Here is a 22755-nt window from a genome sequence, read left to right as displayed (position 1 = left end):
TGTTCGCGCGATGGCTACAAACGTTGTCATCTCCCACCAGGACCAACATTCGGTGACGTAATTATGAAATATTTGAAATGCTCGAATTCTCTCTTTTTACTTTGTTAAACAGTGACGGCTCCTAGCGGGTTATCGCTTCTCGGCCTTTTGGCTAAGATCAAAGTGTAGATCGCTTCTCGGCCTTTTGGCTAAGATCAAAGTGTAGTATCTGTTTTTCAATAGTTCTATACCGAGATCTTAGTCGGGGGGCGAGAAGTGTTTATACGCCTTTGAGGCGAGTCATACGTACCTGCTCGTCTATCTGCCAAGCTGCGTCGGCATTTTACACCGACCCAGATCCTGTTCCAGTTGAAGTTCCTGTTCCTGCTCCTGCGTTCCAGTCGCCGTTTGGCTCATCCCAGCGGTTCCTGAGTATCCGGTTTCCGCTTCGGCGGTCTCCACCATCGTCGCCATGCCTGCCGTGTCGTCTCTGCCGTGCAAGCCACAGTCCGGGCCTTCGTCCTCCAAGAAGGCCACGGCACGAATCAAGTTCGACGGGGTCAATGTAGAAGATTTGGCTGTAGCTCTTTTCGACTGCATTGGCCCCAAGAGCATCACCGTCTTCCAGATGCTGGCTAAATCTGAATGTCAGATTACGTTCAAGGACGCCATCTGTTATCAGAAGGCCGTAGATGCCGGTATAATTGTCGGCGACAAGCATCTAAGCATCATAGGAGTTGCAGACCCGGTGACTCAAATTACCATGAAGGATGCGCCTAGCTGGTGGGATCTACCGTTCCTGCGAGCCGCTCTGAGGAACTACTGCGAAGTGGTTTCGGAAACATGGGAAACCTTCCAGAAAGGCCCGCTTAAAGATGTCCGAAACGGAAATCGCCGCCTTGAAGTCAAGGTCAAGAGCCCAATCCCGAACCTGATGACCATCAGCGGACATCGCATTCAGCTCGTATATCAAGGTGTCCAAAGAATGTGCTTCTACTGTCGTAAAGACAGTCATCAGGTTCGGGATTGTCCTAAGAAGAAAAGAAAGGCGCCACCAGCTCCAGAAAATTCGGTCATCCAGGGCCATATTCCGGCCCCCGAAGACGCTGTCAATCTATGGAGCGAAACCACACCACCACCACAGGAAGGGGCAGCTATCACAGACGCTGCCGTCCACGAAGAACAGATGGAAGAATCTGTACCGGAAGCAGGATGTTTTGAGGGGGGTGAAGATGGCTGGAGTCTCTCTTCACCAGGATCTTCCCTAAAACCATCTGATTTGCCGCAAATGTCCAACGGCTACGCAAACGCAGTGAAGACTCCGCCACAGCACACACCTGTTCTAGAGCTCTTTCCCATTTCGAAAAACCCAGCATATGAAGAACCGATCTACGAACGAGATTGGAATTGGTCGACAATGACCGAACAGGAAATAGAGAACTTTTGCCGTCGTGCACGAAGCTTGGTCACAGAGTCACCAGAAATACTTAGATGGCGTGAAGAATCACTGACTGAAGCGCGCCTCACCTTGCAAAGTCGCAGGAAACGACCACAGACTTCCCCTTCAGAATCGCACATCAAAAAAGGGAAAAAATAGGCCCTGAATATGATATGTAAATATGTTTTTAATGACTCTTTACGTTTTATCTTTAGTTTTAATACGCTTTTAACTTTACATTATTTAAAGTTTTGATTTTGTAAATATTAAATGTCTATAGTTTAAAAAAAAAATGGTATGCTTAAATGTTATACTTACCGTATACTTACCTCGGATCCTGTTTACCCTGTAAAAATGAAAAGAAAATTGTTAAAACTAAAAAAATATGCCTAGAATGTGAAATCAAAAAAAAAAACCACTTACCTTGACCAAAACAAATCGGTGAAAAAATAACTCTTTTGTATTTTAAAATGTTTCAGTCCCGTTTATACTTGAATAATTGTAAATACTTACCTTTTAACGATAGAGGCGACGTCAGAAATTCTGGAATTTTGTGTGTAAAACAGTGTTCGCGATAATTTAAATTTTTTAATAACGCGGACACTTGTAACCATGACAACGAATTTTAAATAAACAAATTCAGTATCTGTTCTTATCAGCTTAATATCTGATACGGGTCCCATCGGGGCCCAAGATATTAAACTTATTTTTGGACGGCGGCGGAGTGGTCGGAGCTTGCTCCACCTCCGCCACGGGTCGGCCTGGTATTGCAGTAAATCCGGGATCGGCCCACTTCTCTCTTGAAATCAAAAATCAAACGCTCTTATAATGGCGCACTGCGCAACACAGTATTTCCGGGAAATGTTATTTGGCTGTCTTTATATATATTTCTTTATTATAATATATTGCCCCTCTGACGTCATAAGTGGTAAAATCCTTATTGTCGAATAGTTAATAATGAAGAATCGGAAAGATTCCAGTTTTTGAATTTTCTTTTACCTAGTTATACACTCTTTTTCGCGGTATTTTCACGGAGGATAGGAAGGGAGGCGAAGTAGGAGGGATGAATGGCGGCAAGATTGCGGCAGCTACGCTACGTCTAGCCGCCATTTTTCCGAAATTTTCCCGCCGCTAAGCTTCTTACAAGGATGCTGCCGCGTTCATCCCTCCTACTTCGCCTCCCTTCCTATCCTCCTTGGTATTTTCCTGGGCGCGTCCATGCTTGGTTTTCCCCCTTTCAGTCCTCTCCTCCATTATGGATACCCAAGGAGTGGATGCTAGACTCCCCGTTTAGGGCAGAGGCAATGGCCGACGAGCGGGAGGCAAGTAAGAGGGGTAAAATAAAGGCGCGAAAAGAGGTTGTTCTGTGTTATTCCTGTGGTTTTATTCGTAACCCAAGGTTCGTAAATCGTGCATGTTCTAAGTGGTTGGCTGAAGGAACCGGTTTTCATAACGTAAATTCGCGGGTTTCGGTATGGTGGGTAGAGACAGCGCGCCCCTCATTTTTAGGTCATTGGGTTCCAGCCAAGATGTTCCGCGTAAAGAGAAAACACGAAATAAGCCCCTCTCCATTTTTTCTCTCTTCCCGTCTTCCGTGGACAGTGAGTCGCCGCCGGGGGCCCGCCGCCCGCGGCAGCTACATTACCAAGATATAAAGTGGCAAGGCTTATTTTTGGTAAGTACAAAATCATTTATTATATATTGCTCTATAATTAACTATATTTGGAATTAAACATTTTTGTTCTATTTATCTCAAAGTCATGATTATTCCTAACATTAATAGTATTAAACTTAATATGATATATCTTTTGTTAAAGTAGATTAGGAATTTATAATTTTAATATTTATAGAGGAGTTCGGATTTAAAATGTTATATTTTTTTAATAATGATCTCAAAGATCTGACTTTTGAAATGTTTGTTACTTTTTCTAAGTATCAATAAAACATGACATTAAATTTATATTGTGCCAAGGTTCATTTTTATATTTTACATAAACTACATCACCTAAAACAATTAATAGATAAAAGTTAGCTATATTATTTTGTTTAAAAAATATATCTCTGTCTCCGTTTTATTATTTAATTTCGTGGTTTGTTTTGATATTTTGTATTTTTGGGTTACTCCCCTAATCCATGCGGCTGTCCCATGATAAAACCTTCTATAAAACATTTTCCAAAAGTCCTTTTTTAGATTCAACTATTTAAATTACATTTAAGATTAAAATTTAGAACAAAAAATATATTTCACAATTAGAATTTGTTAATAAAATTTTAACTTTGGACTTCATTCCAAAACCAGAAAAGGCCATTTCAGAGTGGATTTTACCGCGGAAATGTTTTTGTTTAGAGATAAACGTTAGTTAGTTAGTTAGTTAGTTAGTTAGTTAGTTAATTAGTTAGTTAGTTAGTTAGTTAGTTAATTAGTTAGTTAGTTAGTTAGTTAGTTAGTTAGTTAGTTAGTTAGTTAGTAAGTAAGTAAGTAAGTAAGTAAGTAAGTAAGTAAGTTAGTACTATTTTAAGTACAAGCCTTAAGTAGAATAAAATGAAAACCAATTTTCTCGCCATTTTATTTTGTTCAATTTTGATACTAACATGTATTTTATTCACGGAAAGATGCTGCCAGTTGTTAAAAAAAGGCCAAGAGTTGACCGAAATAATATTATCGTCTGGGCGAACTTTTAATTGCATAAAAAAGCAGCGTCAAAATGATAGGATGAAGGTATTTTCCTGTTAAAAGACGCAAATCCCATCCCGCGAAAATAAATGAGTAGCCAACGGCACGCGGTGTTCCCAGGTGGTCTCCCTCCCAAGTACTGACCGCGCTCGACGCTGCTTAACTTCGGTGATCAGACGAGAACCGGTGTATTCAGCGTGATATGGCCGTTGCCGCTAGAGTGTAATTGATAGCGGTGGACAAGCCGCGACTAGCCAGGTCCTGGTAGGTTGGTGATCGCCGAGGGCCACCGGCTGCATGCGGCTCCAATAGAACGTTCTATACACTCTTTTTAGAAACGTTTACTGGGCGCCGATATTATCGTACAGACAACCAACGAGCAAGCCCTTTACCGCAGAAATTTCATCCCCCCCCCCCCCAAACCAGTTTTTTCATCACCCTCCCCGTAGACTGTAAGGTGATGGCGGTCGATTGGGAAGGCGCGTTTACGAATCTATAAAATTGGTGTGGTGTGCTTTCCCCCTTTGGAGTTCGGAGGAGGTGAAGGTTTGGCCGGTTTTTCGTCTTAGAGAAATATATTTATCTGGCAAACCCGTAAGAAATTGAGAGCAGTCAATTTTTATTAGTAGCGTAGTTGCTAGCCTAGGCTTCACATATTTCCGGCTTTGCTTTCCGCGCCTTTTTTCTTATTTTAAATGATTTTTGTAATAAATGTATGATGGCAAATAAGCAAAATTCTAGAAAATACTAGTCCCAAATCCACGTGTTTAAGATGAAACTTAGATCATGAAAATATCCTTAACCCCAAACATACTTCAACACCTAGGGTGCCTCCTACAACTCCTAAAAGGTACGTCTCTAAAATATTCATATAAAGACAGGACATAAGCCGAATTCTCTTAAACCAAAGAATAACAAAAGTTGTTAGTCCTGCTGAACCAGCTCTATAGTCTGTATGAAAAGTGACCGGTTATGGTCCACTTTTATAGAACGCTCTATTCGCTTATAATAAATTTTTCCTAAATGGTCATTTAAACGCGTTTGACGTTTCACGTAGAATCTAGTACACTTAATACGTTATTTATGGTCCTATAAACCACCATTTAGATTTTTTTTCCATACGGCCCGGTAAAGTGGCCCACTCTACTGTCTCTAGCCGATGACCCCAAAAGTGCCAGTCCGGGCCTGGCGGTGTACCTCTATTTCACGGATTCAAGATATCGTCTTCTCCTTTGTTCGCGCGATGGCTACAAACGTTGTCATCTCCCACCAGGACCAACATTCGGTGACGTAATTATGAAATATTTGAAATGCTCGAATTCTCTCTTTTTACTTTGTTAAACAGTGACGGCTCCTAGCGGGTTATCGCTTCTCGGCCTTTTGGCTAAGATCAAAGTGTAGTATCTGTTTCCAATAGAACTATACAGAGATCTTAGTCGGGGGGCGAGAAGTGTATATACGCCTTTAAGGCGAGTTTACCTGCTTCGCTACCTTACCTGCTCGTTCCTGTGTCCTGGCTCCGGTTCCTGCCGCCGTATCCTGTTTCCGGTTCCTGCCGCTGTATCCTGATTCCGGTTCCTGCCGCTGTACTGTTCCAGTTTTTCCGCCACCTTGGACCCACTTTTTGAGGGGTCGCCGCCTGGCGATACCCGAAGTCATCCGGTGATCTCGACGTCAAAGCCCGTCACCATGTCTTCGTCGTCGACGAAAATGGACAAAGTAGCTTCAGCTTCGGCTTCCGCTACAGCTTGTAAGGCTGCTACAGCCCGCATCAAATTTGACGGTGTCGCCGTGGAAGAATTAGCGCTAGCTCTTTTTGACCACGTCGGCCCCAAAAATATCACCGTATTTCAAATGATTGGCAAGTCCGAAGTACAGATCACCTTCCGGGACGCAGCTAGTTATCAGAAAGCCGTGGACTGCGGAATCGTCGTCGGTGAGAAGCCGCTCGATGTTATTGGAGTAGCTGACCCTGTTACTTACCTAACAGTGAAAGACGCTCCCAGTTGGTGGGATTTGGAGGTTTTCAAGAAGGCCTTCAGAACGAGCTGTGACGTTATATCCCAGACGTGGGAGACCTATCAGAAAGGGGTCCTGAAAGACCTTCGTACCGGAACACGACGTCTCCAAGTAAAAGTCAGGGGTCCAATCCCGAACCTGATGATCATCAATGGACATCGCATACAAGTCACGTACCGGGGAGTACAGAGAATGTGCTTCTTTTGCCACAAAGACACTCATCAGGTTCGGGATTGCCCGAAAAAGAAAAACAGGGTTCGCCCGCCTCTCCAGAACACGGGCCTTGAATCCCAACTTCCGCCACCAAATGATCCAGAGAGTTCAAGACGTTCGCCATCATCCGCAGAAGATGGAGATCAGGAAATTATGGAGGCTACTGATGATCAGTTAGCGATTAACGAAGATGTACCAAGTGCAGGCGACTTCGAGGAAGGTGATGAGGGCTGGCGGTTGCTATCGCCTACGTCATCCCCCAAGGTCACCGCAGCAGCAGCCAAGGGCTATTCTGAGGCAGTTAAATCGTCACCACAGAAAGTCATAGTCTCGCCAGGATTTGCTAAAAGAGTGGCAGATTTCGAACGCAATTTTAAATGGGCGGATCTTTCCGACGCCAAACTTGATCAATTTCTTCGGGACGCCAAGGATCATGACACTACGGACCCAGATAAGCTGATCTGGCGTGAGAAAGCGCGAACGGGCGCAATGACAGAAATCCAGAGGCGGGCTAAACGTCGACAGAGTCCATCCATTGAAAAAGACCCAAAGAGAGGCAAAAAATAGTTCTTACGATAATTGTGTAAATATGTATTTATTTATATCTTTTTCGTATCTATCTGTTGTAAATATAAGTAATTATTTTTACAAGTCCAAAATGTTTTTATCGTGTAGAGTATGATTTTAACTTTACAAATGTCGTGCTTTCGGGGTTTTAATTGTTTTAGCTTTAAATGTTATTGGACTTTTTCCGTCTTATTGCCATTTTTTATGGAAAATTATTTGTTATTTACCCAAAGATATTTATTTAAATTTAAAAAGAAAAAAGAAATATACTTACCTGACCGCATTGTACAAAAGAACTAAACCTGGAAAAAAGATCAGAGAATCAGACACCATTTTTTTTGACAAATGTTCGCGCTAAATTAAAATATTAATAACGCGAACATATGTATCAATGACAAGAATTTAAATAAACAAATTCAGTATCTGTTCTTATCAGCTTAATATCTGATACGGGTCCCATCGGGGCCCAAGATATTAAACTTATTTTTGGACGGCGGCGGAGTGGTCGGAGCTTGCTCCACCTCCGCCACGGGTCGGCCTGGTATTGCAGTAAATCCGGGATCGGCCCACTTCTCTCTTGAAATCAAAAATCAAACGCTCTTATAATGGCGCACTGCGCAACACAGTATTTCCGGGAAATGTTATTTGGCTGTCTTTATATATATTTCTTTATTATAATATATTGCCCCTCTGACGTCATAAGTGGTAAAATCCTTATTGTCGAATAGTTAATAATGAAGAATCGGAAAGATTCCAGTTTTTGAATTTTCTTTTACCTAGTTATACACTCTTTTTCGCGGTATTTTCACGGAGGATAGGAAGGGAGGCGAAGTAGGAGGGATGAATGGCGGCAAGATTGCGGCAGCTACGCTACGTCTAGCCGCCATTTTTCCGAAATTTTCCCGCCGCTAAGCTTCTTACAAGGATGCTGCCGCGTTCATCCCTCCTACTTCGCCTCCCTTCCTATCCTCCTTGGTATTTTCCTGGGCGCGTCCATGCTTGGTTTTCCCCCTTTCAGTCCTCTCCTCCATTATGGATACCCAAGGAGTGGATGCTAGACTCCCCGTTTAGGGCAGAGGCAATGGCCGACGAGCGGGAGGCAAGTAAGAGGGGTAAAATAAAGGCGCGAAAAGAGGTTGTTCTGTGTTATTCCTGTGGTTTTATTCGTAACCCAAGGTTCGTAAATCGTGCATGTTCTAAGTGGTTGGCTGAAGGAACCGGTTTTCATAACGTAAATTCGCGGGTTTCGGTATGGTGGGTAGAGACAGCGCGCCCCTCATTTTTAGGTCATTGGGTTCCAGCCAAGATGTTCCGCGTAAAGAGAAAACACGAAATAAGCCCCTCTCCATTTTTTCTCTCTTCCCGTCTTCCGTGGACAGTGAGTCGCCGCCGGGGGCCCGCCGCCCGCGGCAGCTACATTACCAAGATATAAAGTGGCAAGGCTTATTTTTGGTAAGTACAAAATCATTTATTATATATTGCTCTATAATTAACTATATTTGGAATTAAACATTTTTGTTCTATTTATCTCAAAGTCATGATTATTCCTAACATTAATAGTATTAAACTTAATATGATATATCTTTTGTTAAAGTAGATTAGGAATTTATAATTTTAATATTTATAGAGGAGTTCGGATTTAAAATGTTATATTTTTTTAATAATGATCTCAAAGATCTGACTTTTGAAATGTTTGTTACTTTTTCTAAGTATCAATAAAACATGACATTAAATTTATATTGTGCCAAGGTTCATTTTTATATTTTACATAAACTACATCACCTAAAACAATTAATAGATAAAAGTTAGCTATATTATTTTGTTTAAAAAATATATCTCTGTCTCCGTTTTATTATTTAATTTCGTGGTTTGTTTTGATATTTTGTATTTTTGGGTTACTCCCCTAATCCATGCGGCTGTCCCATGATAAAACCTTCTATAAAACATTTTCCAAAAGTCCTTTTTTAGATTCAACTATTTAAATTACATTTAAGATTAAAATTTAGAACAAAAAATATATTTCACAATTAGAATTTGTTAATAAAATTTTAACTTTGGACTTCATTCCAAAACCAGAAAAGGCCATTTCAGAGTGGATTTTACCGCGGAAATGTTTTTGTTTAGAGATAAACGTTAGTTAGTTAGTTAGTTAGTTAGTTAGTTAATTAGTTAGTTAGTTAGTTAGTTAGTTAATTAGTTAGTTAGTTAGTTAGTTAGTTAGTTAGTTAGTTAGTTAGTTAGTAAGTAAGTAAGTAAGTAAGTAAGTAAGTAAGTAAGTTAGTACTATTTTAAGTACAAGCCTTAAGTAGAATAAAATGAAAACCAATTTTCTCGCCATTTTATTTTGTTCAATTTTGATACTAACATGTATTTTATTCACGGAAAGATGCTGCCAGTTGTTAAAAAAAGGCCAAGAGTTGACCGAAATAATATTATCGTCTGGGCGAACTTTTAATTGCATAAAAAAGCAGCGTCAAAATGATAGGATGAAGGTATTTTCCTGTTAAAAGACGCAAATCCCATCCCGCGAAAATAAATGAGTAGCCAACGGCACGCGGTGTTCCCAGGTGGTCTCCCTCCCAAGTACTGACCGCGCTCGACGCTGCTTAACTTCGGTGATCAGACGAGAACCGGTGTATTCAGCGTGATATGGCCGTTGCCGCTAGAGTGTAATTGATAGCGGTGGACAAGCCGCGACTAGCCAGGTCCTGGTAGGTTGGTGATCGCCGAGGGCCACCGGCTGCATGCGGCTCCAATAGAACGTTCTATACACTCTTTTTAGAAACGTTTACTGGGCGCCGATATTATCGTACAGACAACCAACGAGCAAGCCCTTTACCGCAGAAATTTCATCCCCCCCCCCCCCAAACCAGTTTTTTCATCACCCTCCCCGTAGACTGTAAGGTGATGGCGGTCGATTGGGAAGGCGCGTTTACGAATCTATAAAATTGGTGTGGTGTGCTTTCCCCCTTTGGAGTTCGGAGGAGGTGAAGGTTTGGCCGGTTTTTCGTCTTAGAGAAATATATTTATCTGGCAAACCCGTAAGAAATTGAGAGCAGTCAATTTTTATTAGTAGCGTAGTTGCTAGCCTAGGCTTCACATATTTCCGGCTTTGCTTTCCGCGCCTTTTTTCTTATTTTAAATGATTTTTGTAATAAATGTATGATGGCAAATAAGCAAAATTCTAGAAAATACTAGTCCCAAATCCACGTGTTTAAGATGAAACTTAGATCATGAAAATATCCTTAACCCCAAACATACTTCAACACCTAGGGTGCCTCCTACAACTCCTAAAAGGTACGTCTCTAAAATATTCATATAAAGACAGGACATAAGCCGAATTCTCTTAAACCAAAGAATAACAAAAGTTGTTAGTCCTGCTGAACCAGCTCTATAGTCTGTATGAAAAGTGACCGGTTATGGTCCACTTTTATAGAACGCTCTATTCGCTTATAATAAATTTTTCCTAAATGGTCATTTAAACGCGTTTGACGTTTCACGTAGAATCTAGTACACTTAATACGTTATTTATGGTCCTATAAACCACCATTTAGATTTTTTTTCCATACGGCCCGGTAAAGTGGCCCACTCTACTGTCTCTAGCCGATGACCCCAAAAGTGCCAGTCCGGGCCTGGCGGTGTACCTCTATTTCACGGATTCAAGATATCGTCTTCTCCTTTGTTCGCGCGATGGCTACAAACGTTGTCATCTCCCACCAGGACCAACATTCGGTGACGTAATTATGAAATATTTGAAATGCTCGAATTCTCTCTTTTTACTTTGTTAAACAGTGACGGCTCCTAGCGGGTTATCGCTTCTCGGCCTTTTGGCTAAGATCAAAGTGTAGTATCTGTTCCCAGCTATTTCGCTGAAGTCTTGGCCGAAAGGCCGTTAAGCGAGTTTCCCAGCTTTCCAGCTAGTTCCTGAGATGCTGACTTACCTGCCGGTATCCTGTCGTGCCTGTTCCTGTTCCTGCTCTTGAAGTTGCCGCTGCTGTTTCCGGTTCCGTTGCTGTTCCTGATTCCGCTGCTGTTCCTGTTCCTGGTCCTGGTTCGGCTGCTACTTACCTGTCGCTGCTAGTTCCTGGTCTCCTCGCCGACGCCTCTCGGGGATCGCCCTCTGGTGGTTCCTGGGTCCGTCTCCCGTTGTCTCTTGACGTCCGCAGTGGTGGTAGCCATGCCCCCTGCTTCGTCCAAGATGCCTGTCTTGTCCGCTGATCTGAAAAAGAATTCTGCGAGAATCAAGTTTGAAGATGTTCCAGTTGACGATCTGGCTTCGGCCCTTCTCAACCACATCGGCCAGCAATGCATTGAGGTTTTCCAGCTAATTGGAAAATCTGAAGTGCAAATCACGTTCAAAGATGTTGAAAGTTTTCAAAAGGCTGTCGACTCCGGAGTCATTGTCGGAGACCGTCATTTGGATGTCATGAGTATCGTAGACCCTGTCCGCTACATCACTGTTCAAGGAGTTCCAAGCTGGTGGGCCCTGTCAATTCTAAAGACAGCCCTCCGTATCCACTGCGATGTCCAATCGGAGACATGGGAGACCTTCCAGAAGGGGCCTCTAAAGGGCCTCAAGACCGGCACGAGACGCTTGGCCGTTAAATTTAAGTCTGCCATCCCGAACCTCATGACAATCCAAGGTCAACGCATCCAAATCACGTACGAGGGCGTGCACAGGATGTGCTTCTATTGCCGCAAGGACAGCCACCAGGTGCGTGACTGTCCGAAGAAACGGCAAAAGGTTCTCTCAGCTGGGGAGCCGAATAGGGAGTCACCACCCGAAAGCGACGGACCAAATGGGGAAGACGCTGATGGCGGTGCTCCGGAGTCCAAAGTCGGAGACGAAGTGGGGGAGATCCCGGACCGGCCAGGTCAGAAACCTAGCGACAATACGGCTCAAGAGAGCGATACAGTAGAGCATCACCCATCCGATGCATCCGTCTACAAAACAAGCAGACACTGCACCGAGCTTATATGGACTAAAGAGGACGAAGACTACCTTAAGAAGTTTTTGCCTAATGATTTCGAAAAATACGTGGCGGCACTGAGCACCTATAACGACTTATCATCGGCTAGGAGGCTTTTCTTGATCAAGCGAGCCACAGCCTTAAGAAAGACAATTAACAAAAGACGTCAGAGTTCCTCCCCAGGGGATAAAGCCAGGACTGAAAAGAGGGTTAACATCGAAAGCAAGACCGCGGCCGACGCTGTTAAAGCGCAAACCAGTGCCGAGGTGTACGATGACTATGTAACGTATTGATTTTTAGGAATTTTTTATATTTCGCGTTTTTCGGAAATATAAATTAAATGGTTTACTACGCTTATTGTTTTTTAGTTACATTGTAAATAGTAAAGTCTGAAGGAGTTTTAAATTTATTGTACTTACCTGAATTTTACAAACATAATACCTGTTAAAAAGAAAAACCATAGTTATACTTACCTTTTTTGACTACTCTGTAAAGAGAAAATTGTATTAGTGTTTTTTGAACATTTGACCTGCTTCTTCCGCGATAATTTAACTTTAATTTAACCGCGGAAAAATGTATTTATGACAAGAATTTAAATAAACAAATTCAGTATCTGTTCTTATCAGCTTAATATCTGATACGGGTCCCATCGGGGCCCAAGATATTAAACTTATTTTTGGACGGCGGCGGAGTGGTCGGAGCTTGCTCCACCTCCGCCACGGGTCGGCCTGGTATTGCAGTAAATCCGGGATCGGCCCACTTCTCTCTTGAAATCAAAAATCAAACGCTCTTATAATGGCGCACTGCGCAACACAGTATTTCCGGGAAATGTTATTTGGCTGTCTTTATATATATTTCTTTATTATAATATATTGCCCCTCTGACGTCATAAGTGGTAAAATCCTTATTGTCGAATAGTTAATAATGAAGAATCGGAAAGATTCCAGTTTTTGAATTTTCTTTTACCTAGTTATACACTCTTTTTCGCGGTATTTTCACGGAGGATAGGAAGGGAGGCGAAGTAGGAGGGATGAATGGCGGCAAGATTGCGGCAGCTACGCTACGTCTAGCCGCCATTTTTCCGAAATTTTCCCGCCGCTAAGCTTCTTACAAGGATGCTGCCGCGTTCATCCCTCCTACTTCGCCTCCCTTCCTATCCTCCTTGGTATTTTCCTGGGCGCGTCCATGCTTGGTTTTCCCCCTTTCAGTCCTCTCCTCCATTATGGATACCCAAGGAGTGGATGCTAGACTCCCCGTTTAGGGCAGAGGCAATGGCCGACGAGCGGGAGGCAAGTAAGAGGGGTAAAATAAAGGCGCGAAAAGAGGTTGTTCTGTGTTATTCCTGTGGTTTTATTCGTAACCCAAGGTTCGTAAATCGTGCATGTTCTAAGTGGTTGGCTGAAGGAACCGGTTTTCATAACGTAAATTCGCGGGTTTCGGTATGGTGGGTAGAGACAGCGCGCCCCTCATTTTTAGGTCATTGGGTTCCAGCCAAGATGTTCCGCGTAAAGAGAAAACACGAAATAAGCCCCTCTCCATTTTTTCTCTCTTCCCGTCTTCCGTGGACAGTGAGTCGCCGCCGGGGGCCCGCCGCCCGCGGCAGCTACATTACCAAGATATAAAGTGGCAAGGCTTATTTTTGGTAAGTACAAAATCATTTATTATATATTGCTCTATAATTAACTATATTTGGAATTAAACATTTTTGTTCTATTTATCTCAAAGTCATGATTATTCCTAACATTAATAGTATTAAACTTAATATGATATATCTTTTGTTAAAGTAGATTAGGAATTTATAATTTTAATATTTATAGAGGAGTTCGGATTTAAAATGTTATATTTTTTTAATAATGATCTCAAAGATCTGACTTTTGAAATGTTTGTTACTTTTTCTAAGTATCAATAAAACATGACATTAAATTTATATTGTGCCAAGGTTCATTTTTATATTTTACATAAACTACATCACCTAAAACAATTAATAGATAAAAGTTAGCTATATTATTTTGTTTAAAAAATATATCTCTGTCTCCGTTTTATTATTTAATTTCGTGGTTTGTTTTGATATTTTGTATTTTTGGGTTACTCCCCTAATCCATGCGGCTGTCCCATGATAAAACCTTCTATAAAACATTTTCCAAAAGTCCTTTTTTAGATTCAACTATTTAAATTACATTTAAGATTAAAATTTAGAACAAAAAATATATTTCACAATTAGAATTTGTTAATAAAATTTTAACTTTGGACTTCATTCCAAAACCAGAAAAGGCCATTTCAGAGTGGATTTTACCGCGGAAATGTTTTTGTTTAGAGATAAACGTTAGTTAGTTAGTTAGTTAGTTAATTAGTTAGTTAGTTAGTTAGTTAGTTAATTAGTTAGTTAGTTAGTTAGTTAGTTAGTTAGTTAGTTAGTTAGTTAGTAAGTAAGTAAGTAAGTAAGTAAGTAAGTAAGTAAGTTAGTACTATTTTAAGTACAAGCCTTAAGTAGAATAAAATGAAAACCAATTTTCTCGCCATTTTATTTTGTTCAATTTTGATACTAACATGTATTTTATTCACGGAAAGATGCTGCCAGTTGTTAAAAAAAGGCCAAGAGTTGACCGAAATAATATTATCGTCTGGGCGAACTTTTAATTGCATAAAAAAGCAGCGTCAAAATGATAGGATGAAGGTATTTTCCTGTTAAAAGACGCAAATCCCATCCCGCGAAAATAAATGAGTAGCCAACGGCACGCGGTGTTCCCAGGTGGTCTCCCTCCCAAGTACTGACCGCGCTCGACGCTGCTTAACTTCGGTGATCAGACGAGAACCGGTGTATTCAGCGTGATATGGCCGTTGCCGCTAGAGTGTAATTGATAGCGGTGGACAAGCCGCGACTAGCCAGGTCCTGGTAGGTTGGTGATCGCCGAGGGCCACCGGCTGCATGCGGCTCCAATAGAACGTTCTATACACTCTTTTTAGAAACGTTTACTGGGCGCCGATATTATCGTACAGACAACCAACGAGCAAGCCCTTTACCGCAGAAATTTCATCCCCCCCCCCCCCCAAACCAGTTTTTTCATCACCCTCCCCGTAGACTGTAAGGTGATGGCGGTCGATTGGGAAGGCGCGTTTACGAATCTATAAAATTGGTGTGGTGTGCTTTCCCCCTTTGGAGTTCGGAGGAGGTGAAGGTTTGGCCGGTTTTTCGTCTTAGAGAAATATATTTATCTGGCAAACCCGTAAGAAATTGAGAGCAGTCAATTTTTATTAGTAGCGTAGTTGCTAGCCTAGGCTTCACATATTTCCGGCTTTGCTTTCCGCGCCTTTTTTCTTATTTTAAATGATTTTTGTAATAAATGTATGATGGCAAATAAGCAAAATTCTAGAAAATACTAGTCCCAAATCCACGTGTTTAAGATGAAACTTAGATCATGAAAATATCCTTAACCCCAAACATACTTCAACACCTAGGGTGCCTCCTACAACTCCTAAAAGGTACGTCTCTAAAATATTCATATAAAGACAGGACATAAGCCGAATTCTCTTAAACCAAAGAATAACAAAAGTTGTTAGTCCTGCTGAACCAGCTCTATAGTCTGTATGAAAAGTGACCGGTTATGGTCCACTTTTATAGAACGCTCTATTCGCTTATAATAAATTTTTCCTAAATGGTCATTTAAACGCGTTTGACGTTTCACGTAGAATCTAGTACACTTAATACGTTATTTATGGTCCTATAAACCACCATTTAGATTTTTTTTCCATACGGCCCGGTAAAGTGGCCCACTCTACTGTCTCTAGCCGATGACCCCAAAAGTGCCAGTCCGGGCCTGGCGGTGTACCTCTATTTCACGGATTCAAGATATCGTCTTCTCCTTTGTTCGCGCGATGGCTACAAACGTTGTCATCTCCCACCAGGACCAACATTCGGTGACGTAATTATGAAATATTTGAAATGCTCGAATTCTCTCTTTTTACTTTGTTAAACAGTGACGGCTCCTAGCGGGTTATCGCTTCTCGGCCTTTTGGCTAAGATCAAAGTGTAGTATCTGTTTCTTCTGCGACCAGGAGGGACATACGGCGTCCGCATGCGAGGCAAAAAAGGCCAGAAAGGAAGCAACCGAGAGGTCCGAGCACGTCCAGGAAGGGGAAAGCTTGGAAACCCAAGAAAAGATTGTGGCACCCAAGGAGCAAGAGCTCGCAACGGTATCAGCGGAATTGGCGGACCCACCCAGCGACCACCAGGAACCCCAGCCCAAGAAACGCAGCAACAGTACATATGTCCATCCGCAACAACTAGAGAAATTAAAGAACTATTCACAGGCAGAACTACGAGATTTTAGGGAATTCCTCGAGACTACCGAAACAATAGGCGACCGCAGGAAACAAGTGTATTTCGCGCTGATGAACAAGGAACAGGAAAAATTCTCCAAAAGACGAATGACCAACTCTCCAGGGAAATCAATAAAGAAAGGCAAGACAGAAGACGTTGAGAAGACATTCGCTAGCGCCACCAAAACCACACCGGAGCAAGATCTTTACGCAGATTACGTTACATACTGAATTTTTTAATTTTACTCAAATGTTTTAAAACCTGAAAAAATAGAAAAAAAGAAAACAAATACTTACCTTGATCGTATATGAACTTGGACACTCCTAGAAATTAGAAAATGTAAATACTTGATTTTTTTAGCTTATCCGACTTTGTTCGCGCTAATTTAACTAATTAAAAACGCGAACAAATATAACAAATGTAAAAATGTAAATATGTAAAATCAAACGAAGCTTTTAATAAACAATTAAAAGTATCTGTTCTTATCAGCTTAATATCTGATACGGGTCCCATCGGGGCCCAAGATATTAAACTTATTTTTGGACGGCGGCGGAGTGGTCGGAGCTTGCTCCACCTCCGCCACGGGTCGGCCTGGTATTGCAGTAAATCCGGGATCGGCCCACTTCTCTCTTGAAATCAAAAATCAAACGCTCTTATAATGGCGCACTGCGCAACACAGTATTTCCGGGAAATGTTATTTGGCTGTCTTTATATATATTTCTTTATTATAATATATTGCCCCTCTGACGTCATAAGTGGTAAAATCCTTATTGTCGAATAGTTAATAATGAAGAATCGGAAAGATTCCAGTTTTTGAATTTTCTTTTACCTAGTTATACACTCTTTTTCGCGGTATTTTCACGGAGGATAGGAAGGGAGGCGAAGTAGGAGGGATGAATGGCGGCAAGATTGCGGCAGCTACGCTACGTCTAGCCGCCATTTTTCCGAAATTTTCCCGCCGCTAAGCTTCTTACAAGGATGCTGCCGCGTTCATCCCTCCTACTTCGCCTCCCTTCCTATCCTCCTTGGTATTTTCCTGGGCGCGTCCATGCTTGGTTTTCCCCCTTTCAGTCCTCTCCTCCATTATGGATACCCAAGGAGTGGATGCTAGACTCCCCGTTTAGGGCAGAGGCAATGGCCGACGAGCGGGAGGCAAGTAAGAGGGGTAAAATAAAGGCGCGAAAAGAGGTTGTTCTGTGTTATTCCTGTGGTTTTATTCGTAACCCAAGGTTCGTAAATCGTGCATGTTCTAAGTGGTTGGCTGAAGGAACCGGTTTTCATAACGTAAATTCGCGGGTTTCGGTATGGTGGGTAGAGACAGCGCGCCCCTCATTTTTAGGTCATTGGGTTCCAGCCAAGATGTTCCGCGTAAAGAGAAAACACGAAATAAGCCCCTCTCCATTTTTTCTCTCTTCCCGTCTTCCGTGGACAGTGAGTCGCCGCCGGGGGCCCGCCGCCCGCGGCAGCTACATTACCAAGATATAAAGTGGCAAGGCTTATTTTTGGTAAGTACAAAATCATTTATTATATATTGCTCTATAATTAACTATATTTGGAATTAAACATTTTTGTTCTATTTATCTCAAAGTCATGATTATTCCTAACATTAATAGTATTAAACTTAATATGATATATCTTTTGTTAAAGTAGATTAGGAATTTATAATTTTAATATTTATAGAGGAGTTCGGATTTAAAATGTTATATTTTTTTAATAATGATCTCAAAGATCTGACTTTTGAAATGTTTGTTACTTTTTCTAAGTATCAATAAAACATGACATTAAATTTATATTGTGCCAAGGTTCATTTTTATATTTTACATAAACTACATCACCTAAAACAATTAATAGATAAAAGTTAGCTATATTATTTTGTTTAAAAAATATATCTCTGTCTCCGTTTTATTATTTAATTTCGTGGTTTGTTTTGATATTTTGTATTTTTGGGTTACTCCCCTAATCCATGCGGCTGTCCCATGATAAAACCTTCTATAAAACATTTTCCAAAAGTCCTTTTTTAGATTCAACTATTTAAATTACATTTAAGATTAAAATTTAGAACAAAAAATATATTTCACAATTAGAATTTGTTAATAAAATTTTAACTTTGGACTTCATTCCAAAACCAGAAAAGGCCATTTCAGAGTGGATTTTACCGCGGAAATGTTTTTGTTTAGAGATAAACGTTAGTTAGTTAGTTAGTTAGTTAGTTAGTTAGTTAATTAGTTAGTTAGTTAGTTAGTTAGTTAATTAGTTAGTTAGTTAGTTAGTTAGTTAGTTAGTTAGTTAGTTAGTAAGTAAGTAAGTAAGTAAGTAAGTAAGTAAGTAAGTTAGTACTATTTTAAGTACAAGCCTTAAGTAGAATAAAATGAAAACCAATTTTCTCGCCATTTTATTTTGTTCAATTTTGATACTAACATGTATTTTATTCACGGAAAGATGCTGCCAGTTGTTAAAAAAAGGCCAAGAGTTGACCGAAATAATATTATCGTCTGGGCGAACTTTTAATTGCATAAAAAAGCAGCGTCAAAATGATAGGATGAAGGTATTTTCCTGTTAAAAGACGCAAATCCCATCCCGCGAAAATAAATGAGTAGCCAACGGCACGCGGTGTTCCCAGGTGGTCTCCCTCCCAAGTACTGACCGCGCTCGACGCTGCTTAACTTCGGTGATCAGACGAGAACCGGTGTATTCAGCGTGATATGGCCGTTGCCGCTAGAGTGTAATTGATAGCGGTGGACAAGCCGCGACTAGCCAGGTCCTGGTAGGTTGGTGATCGCCGAGGGCCACCGGCTGCATGCGGCTCCAATAGAACGTTCTATACACTCTTTTTAGAAACGTTTACTGGGCGCCGATATTATCGTACAGACAACCAACGAGCAAGCCCTTTACCGCAGAAATTTCATCCCCCCCCCCCCCCAAACCAGTTTTTTCATCACCCTCCCCGTAGACTGTAAGGTGATGGCGGTCGATTGGGAAGGCGCGTTTACGAATCTATAAAATTGGTGTGGTGTGCTTTCCCCCTTTGGAGTTCGGAGGAGGTGAAGGTTTGGCCGGTTTTTCGTCTTAGAGAAATATATTTATCTGGCAAACCCGTAAGAAATTGAGAGCAGTCAATTTTTATTAGTAGCGTAGTTGCTAGCCTAGGCTTCACATATTTCCGGCTTTGCTTTCCGCGCCTTTTTTCTTATTTTAAATGATTTTTGTAATAAATGTATGATGGCAAATAAGCAAAATTCTAGAAAATACTAGTCCCAAATCCACGTGTTTAAGATGAAACTTAGATCATGAAAATATCCTTAACCCCAAACATACTTCAACACCTAGGGTGCCTCCTACAACTCCTAAAAGGTACGTCTCTAAAATATTCATATAAAGACAGGACATAAGCCGAATTCTCTTAAACCAAAGAATAACAAAAGTTGTTAGTCCTGCTGAACCAGCTCTATAGTCTGTATGAAAAGTGACCGGTTATGGTCCACTTTTATAGAACGCTCTATTCGCTTATAATAAATTTTTCCTAAATGGTCATTTAAACGCGTTTGACGTTTCACGTAGAATCTAGTACACTTAATACGTTATTTATGGTCCTATAAACCACCATTTAGATTTTTTTTCCATACGGCCCGGTAAAGTGGCCCACTCTACTGTCTCTAGCCGATGACCCCAAAAGTGCCAGTCCGGGCCTGGCGGTGTACCTCTATTTCACGGATTCAAGATATCGTCTTCTCCTTTGTTCGCGCGATGGCTACAAACGTTGTCATCTCCCACCAGGACCAACATTCGGTGACGTAATTATGAAATATTTGAAATGCTCGAATTCTCTCTTTTTACTTTGTTAAACAGTGACGGCTCCTAGCGGGTTATCGCTTCTCGGCCTTTTGGCTAAGATCAAAGTGTAGTATCTGTTCTTATCAGCTTAATATCTGATACGGGTCCCATCGGGGCCCAAGATATTAAACTTATTTTTGGACGGCGGCGGAGTGGTCGGAGCTTGCTCCACCTCCGCCACGGGTCGGCCTGGTATTGCAGTAAATCCGGGATCGGCCCACTTCTCTCTTGAAATCAAAAATCAAACGCTCTTATAATGGCGCACTGCGCAACACAGTATTTCCGGGAAATGTTATTTGGCTGTCTTTATATATATTTCTTTATTATAATATATTGCCCCTCTGACGTCATAAGTGGTAAAATCCTTATTGTCGAATAGTTAATAATGAAGAATCGGAAAGATTCCAGTTTTTGAATTTTCTTTTACCTAGTTATACACTCTTTTTCGCGGTATTTTCACGGAGGATAGGAAGGGAGGCGAAGTAGGAGGGATGAATGGCGGCAAGATTGCGGCAGCTACGCTACGTCTAGCCGCCATTTTTCCGAAATTTTCCCGCCGCTAAGCTTCTTACAAGGATGCTGCCGCGTTCATCCCTCCTACTTCGCCTCCCTTCCTATCCTCCTTGGTATTTTCCTGGGCGCGTCCATGCTTGGTTTTCCCCCTTTCAGTCCTCTCCTCCATTATGGATACCCAAGGAGTGGATGCTAGACTCCCCGTTTAGGGCAGAGGCAATGGCCGACGAGCGGGAGGCAAGTAAGAGGGGTAAAATAAAGGCGCGAAAAGAGGTTGTTCTGTGTTATTCCTGTGGTTTTATTCGTAACCCAAGGTTCGTAAATCGTGCATGTTCTAAGTGGTTGGCTGAAGGAACCGGTTTTCATAACGTAAATTCGCGGGTTTCGGTATGGTGGGTAGAGACAGCGCGCCCCTCATTTTTAGGTCATTGGGTTCCAGCCAAGATGTTCCGCGTAAAGAGAAAACACGAAATAAGCCCCTCTCCATTTTTTCTCTCTTCCCGTCTTCCGTGGACAGTGAGTCGCCGCCGGGGGCCCGCCGCCCGCGGCAGCTACATTACCAAGATATAAAGTGGCAAGGCTTATTTTTGGTAAGTACAAAATCATTTATTATATATTGCTCTATAATTAACTATATTTGGAATTAAACATTTTTGTTCTATTTATCTCAAAGTCATGATTATTCCTAACATTAATAGTATTAAACTTAATATGATATATCTTTTGTTAAAGTAGATTAGGAATTTATAATTTTAATATTTATAGAGGAGTTCGGATTTAAAATGTTATATTTTTTTAATAATGATCTCAAAGATCTGACTTTTGAAATGTTTGTTACTTTTTCTAAGTATCAATAAAACATGACATTAAATTTATATTGTGCCAAGGTTCATTTTTATATTTTACATAAACTACATCACCTAAAACAATTAATAGATAAAAGTTAGCTATATTATTTTGTTTAAAAAATATATCTCTGTCTCCGTTTTATTATTTAATTTCGTGGTTTGTTTTGATATTTTGTATTTTTGGGTTACTCCCCTAATCCATGCGGCTGTCCCATGATAAAACCTTCTATAAAACATTTTCCAAAAGTCCTTTTTTAGATTCAACTATTTAAATTACATTTAAGATTAAAATTTAGAACAAAAAATATATTTCACAATTAGAATTTGTTAATAAAATTTTAACTTTGGACTTCATTCCAAAACCAGAAAAGGCCATTTCAGAGTGGATTTTACCGCGGAAATGTTTTTGTTTAGAGATAAACGTTAGTTAGTTAGTTAGTTAGTTAGTTAGTTAGTTAATTAGTTAGTTAGTTAGTTAGTTAGTTAATTAGTTAGTTAGTTAGTTAGTTAGTTAGTTAGTTAGTTAGTTAGTTAGTAAGTAAGTAAGTAAGTAAGTAAGTAAGTAAGTAAGTTAGTACTATTTTAAGTACAAGCCTTAAGTAGAATAAAATGAAAACCAATTTTCTCGCCATTTTATTTTGTTCAATTTTGATACTAACATGTATTTTATTCACGGAAAGATGCTGCCAGTTGTTAAAAAAAGGCCAAGAGTTGACCGAAATAATATTATCGTCTGGGCGAACTTTTAATTGCATAAAAAAGCAGCGTCAAAATGATAGGATGAAGGTATTTTCCTGTTAAAAGACGCAAATCCCATCCCGCGAAAATAAATGAGTAGCCAACGGCACGCGGTGTTCCCAGGTGGTCTCCCTCCCAAGTACTGACCGCGCTCGACGCTGCTTAACTTCGGTGATCAGACGAGAACCGGTGTATTCAGCGTGATATGGCCGTTGCCGCTAGAGTGTAATTGATAGCGGTGGACAAGCCGCGACTAGCCAGGTCCTGGTAGGTTGGTGATCGCCGAGGGCCACCGGCTGCATGCGGCTCCAATAGAACGTTCTATACACTCTTTTTAGAAACGTTTACTGGGCGCCGATATTATCGTACAGACAACCAACGAGCAAGCCCTTTACCGCAGAAATTTCATCCCCCCCCCCCCCCAAACCAGTTTTTTCATCACCCTCCCCGTAGACTGTAAGGTGATGGCGGTCGATTGGGAAGGCGCGTTTACGAATCTATAAAATTGGTGTGGTGTGCTTTCCCCCTTTGGAGTTCGGAGGAGGTGAAGGTTTGGCCGGTTTTTCGTCTTAGAGAAATATATTTATCTGGCAAACCCGTAAGAAATTGAGAGCAGTCAATTTTTATTAGTAGCGTAGTTGCTAGCC

General features: G+C 41.1%; 7 non-coding genes and 7 pseudogenes across 7 annotated transcripts; 9 read left to right on the top strand and 5 right to left on the bottom strand.

Moving 5' to 3' along the window:
* Positions 1-168: 168 nt before the first annotated feature.
* LOC149938481 (U2 spliceosomal RNA) lies at positions 169-306 on the top strand (annotated as a pseudogene).
* A 1733-nt stretch (positions 307-2039) lies between these two features.
* Positions 2040-2215, top strand: LOC149938480 (U2 spliceosomal RNA; annotated as a pseudogene).
* Positions 2216-4186: 1971 nt separating this feature from the next.
* Positions 4187-4305, bottom strand: LOC149938479 (5S ribosomal RNA). The gene has a single exon (XR_016482038.1). It is a non-coding gene; the product is annotated as a 5S ribosomal RNA (ribosomal RNA).
* A 1150-nt stretch (positions 4306-5455) lies between these two features.
* On the top strand, positions 5456-5593 carry LOC149938478 (U2 spliceosomal RNA; annotated as a pseudogene).
* A 1693-nt stretch (positions 5594-7286) lies between these two features.
* Positions 7287-7465, top strand: LOC149938477 (U2 spliceosomal RNA; annotated as a pseudogene).
* A 1967-nt stretch (positions 7466-9432) lies between these two features.
* LOC149938476 (5S ribosomal RNA) lies at positions 9433-9551 on the bottom strand. The gene has a single exon (XR_016482037.1). It is a non-coding gene; the product is annotated as a 5S ribosomal RNA (ribosomal RNA).
* Positions 9552-10701: 1150 nt separating this feature from the next.
* LOC149938475 (U2 spliceosomal RNA) lies at positions 10702-10804 on the top strand (annotated as a pseudogene).
* A 1629-nt stretch (positions 10805-12433) lies between these two features.
* LOC149938474 (U2 spliceosomal RNA) lies at positions 12434-12625 on the top strand. Its single transcript, XR_016481675.1, has one exon. It is a non-coding gene; the product is annotated as a U2 spliceosomal RNA (small nuclear RNA).
* Positions 12626-14584: 1959 nt separating this feature from the next.
* LOC149938473 (5S ribosomal RNA) lies at positions 14585-14703 on the bottom strand. Its single transcript, XR_016482036.1, has one exon. It is a non-coding gene; the product is annotated as a 5S ribosomal RNA (ribosomal RNA).
* Positions 14704-15854: 1151 nt separating this feature from the next.
* LOC149938472 (U2 spliceosomal RNA) lies at positions 15855-15966 on the top strand (annotated as a pseudogene).
* Positions 15967-16626: 660 nt separating this feature from the next.
* LOC149938471 (U2 spliceosomal RNA) lies at positions 16627-16806 on the top strand (annotated as a pseudogene).
* A 1967-nt stretch (positions 16807-18773) lies between these two features.
* On the bottom strand, positions 18774-18892 carry LOC149938470 (5S ribosomal RNA). The gene has a single exon (XR_016482035.1). It is a non-coding gene; the product is annotated as a 5S ribosomal RNA (ribosomal RNA).
* A 1151-nt stretch (positions 18893-20043) lies between these two features.
* LOC149938469 (U2 spliceosomal RNA) lies at positions 20044-20235 on the top strand. The gene has a single exon (XR_016481494.1). It is a non-coding gene; the product is annotated as a U2 spliceosomal RNA (small nuclear RNA).
* Positions 20236-22206: 1971 nt separating this feature from the next.
* Positions 22207-22325, bottom strand: LOC149938468 (5S ribosomal RNA). The gene has a single exon (XR_016482034.1). It is a non-coding gene; the product is annotated as a 5S ribosomal RNA (ribosomal RNA).
* Between the last annotated feature and the right edge of the window lie 430 nt (positions 22326-22755).

The sequence above is a fragment of the Leiobunum rupestre genome, chromosome 6 (genome assembly GCF_980474605.1).
Source record: "Leiobunum rupestre chromosome 6, qqLeiRupe1.1.hap1, whole genome shotgun sequence".
In the NCBI taxonomy this organism is placed as follows: domain Eukaryota; kingdom Metazoa; phylum Arthropoda; class Arachnida; order Opiliones; family Sclerosomatidae; genus Leiobunum; species Leiobunum rupestre.
The sequence above is the reverse complement of the archived record's forward strand: the minus strand, read 5'-3'. Positions and strand labels throughout refer to the sequence as shown.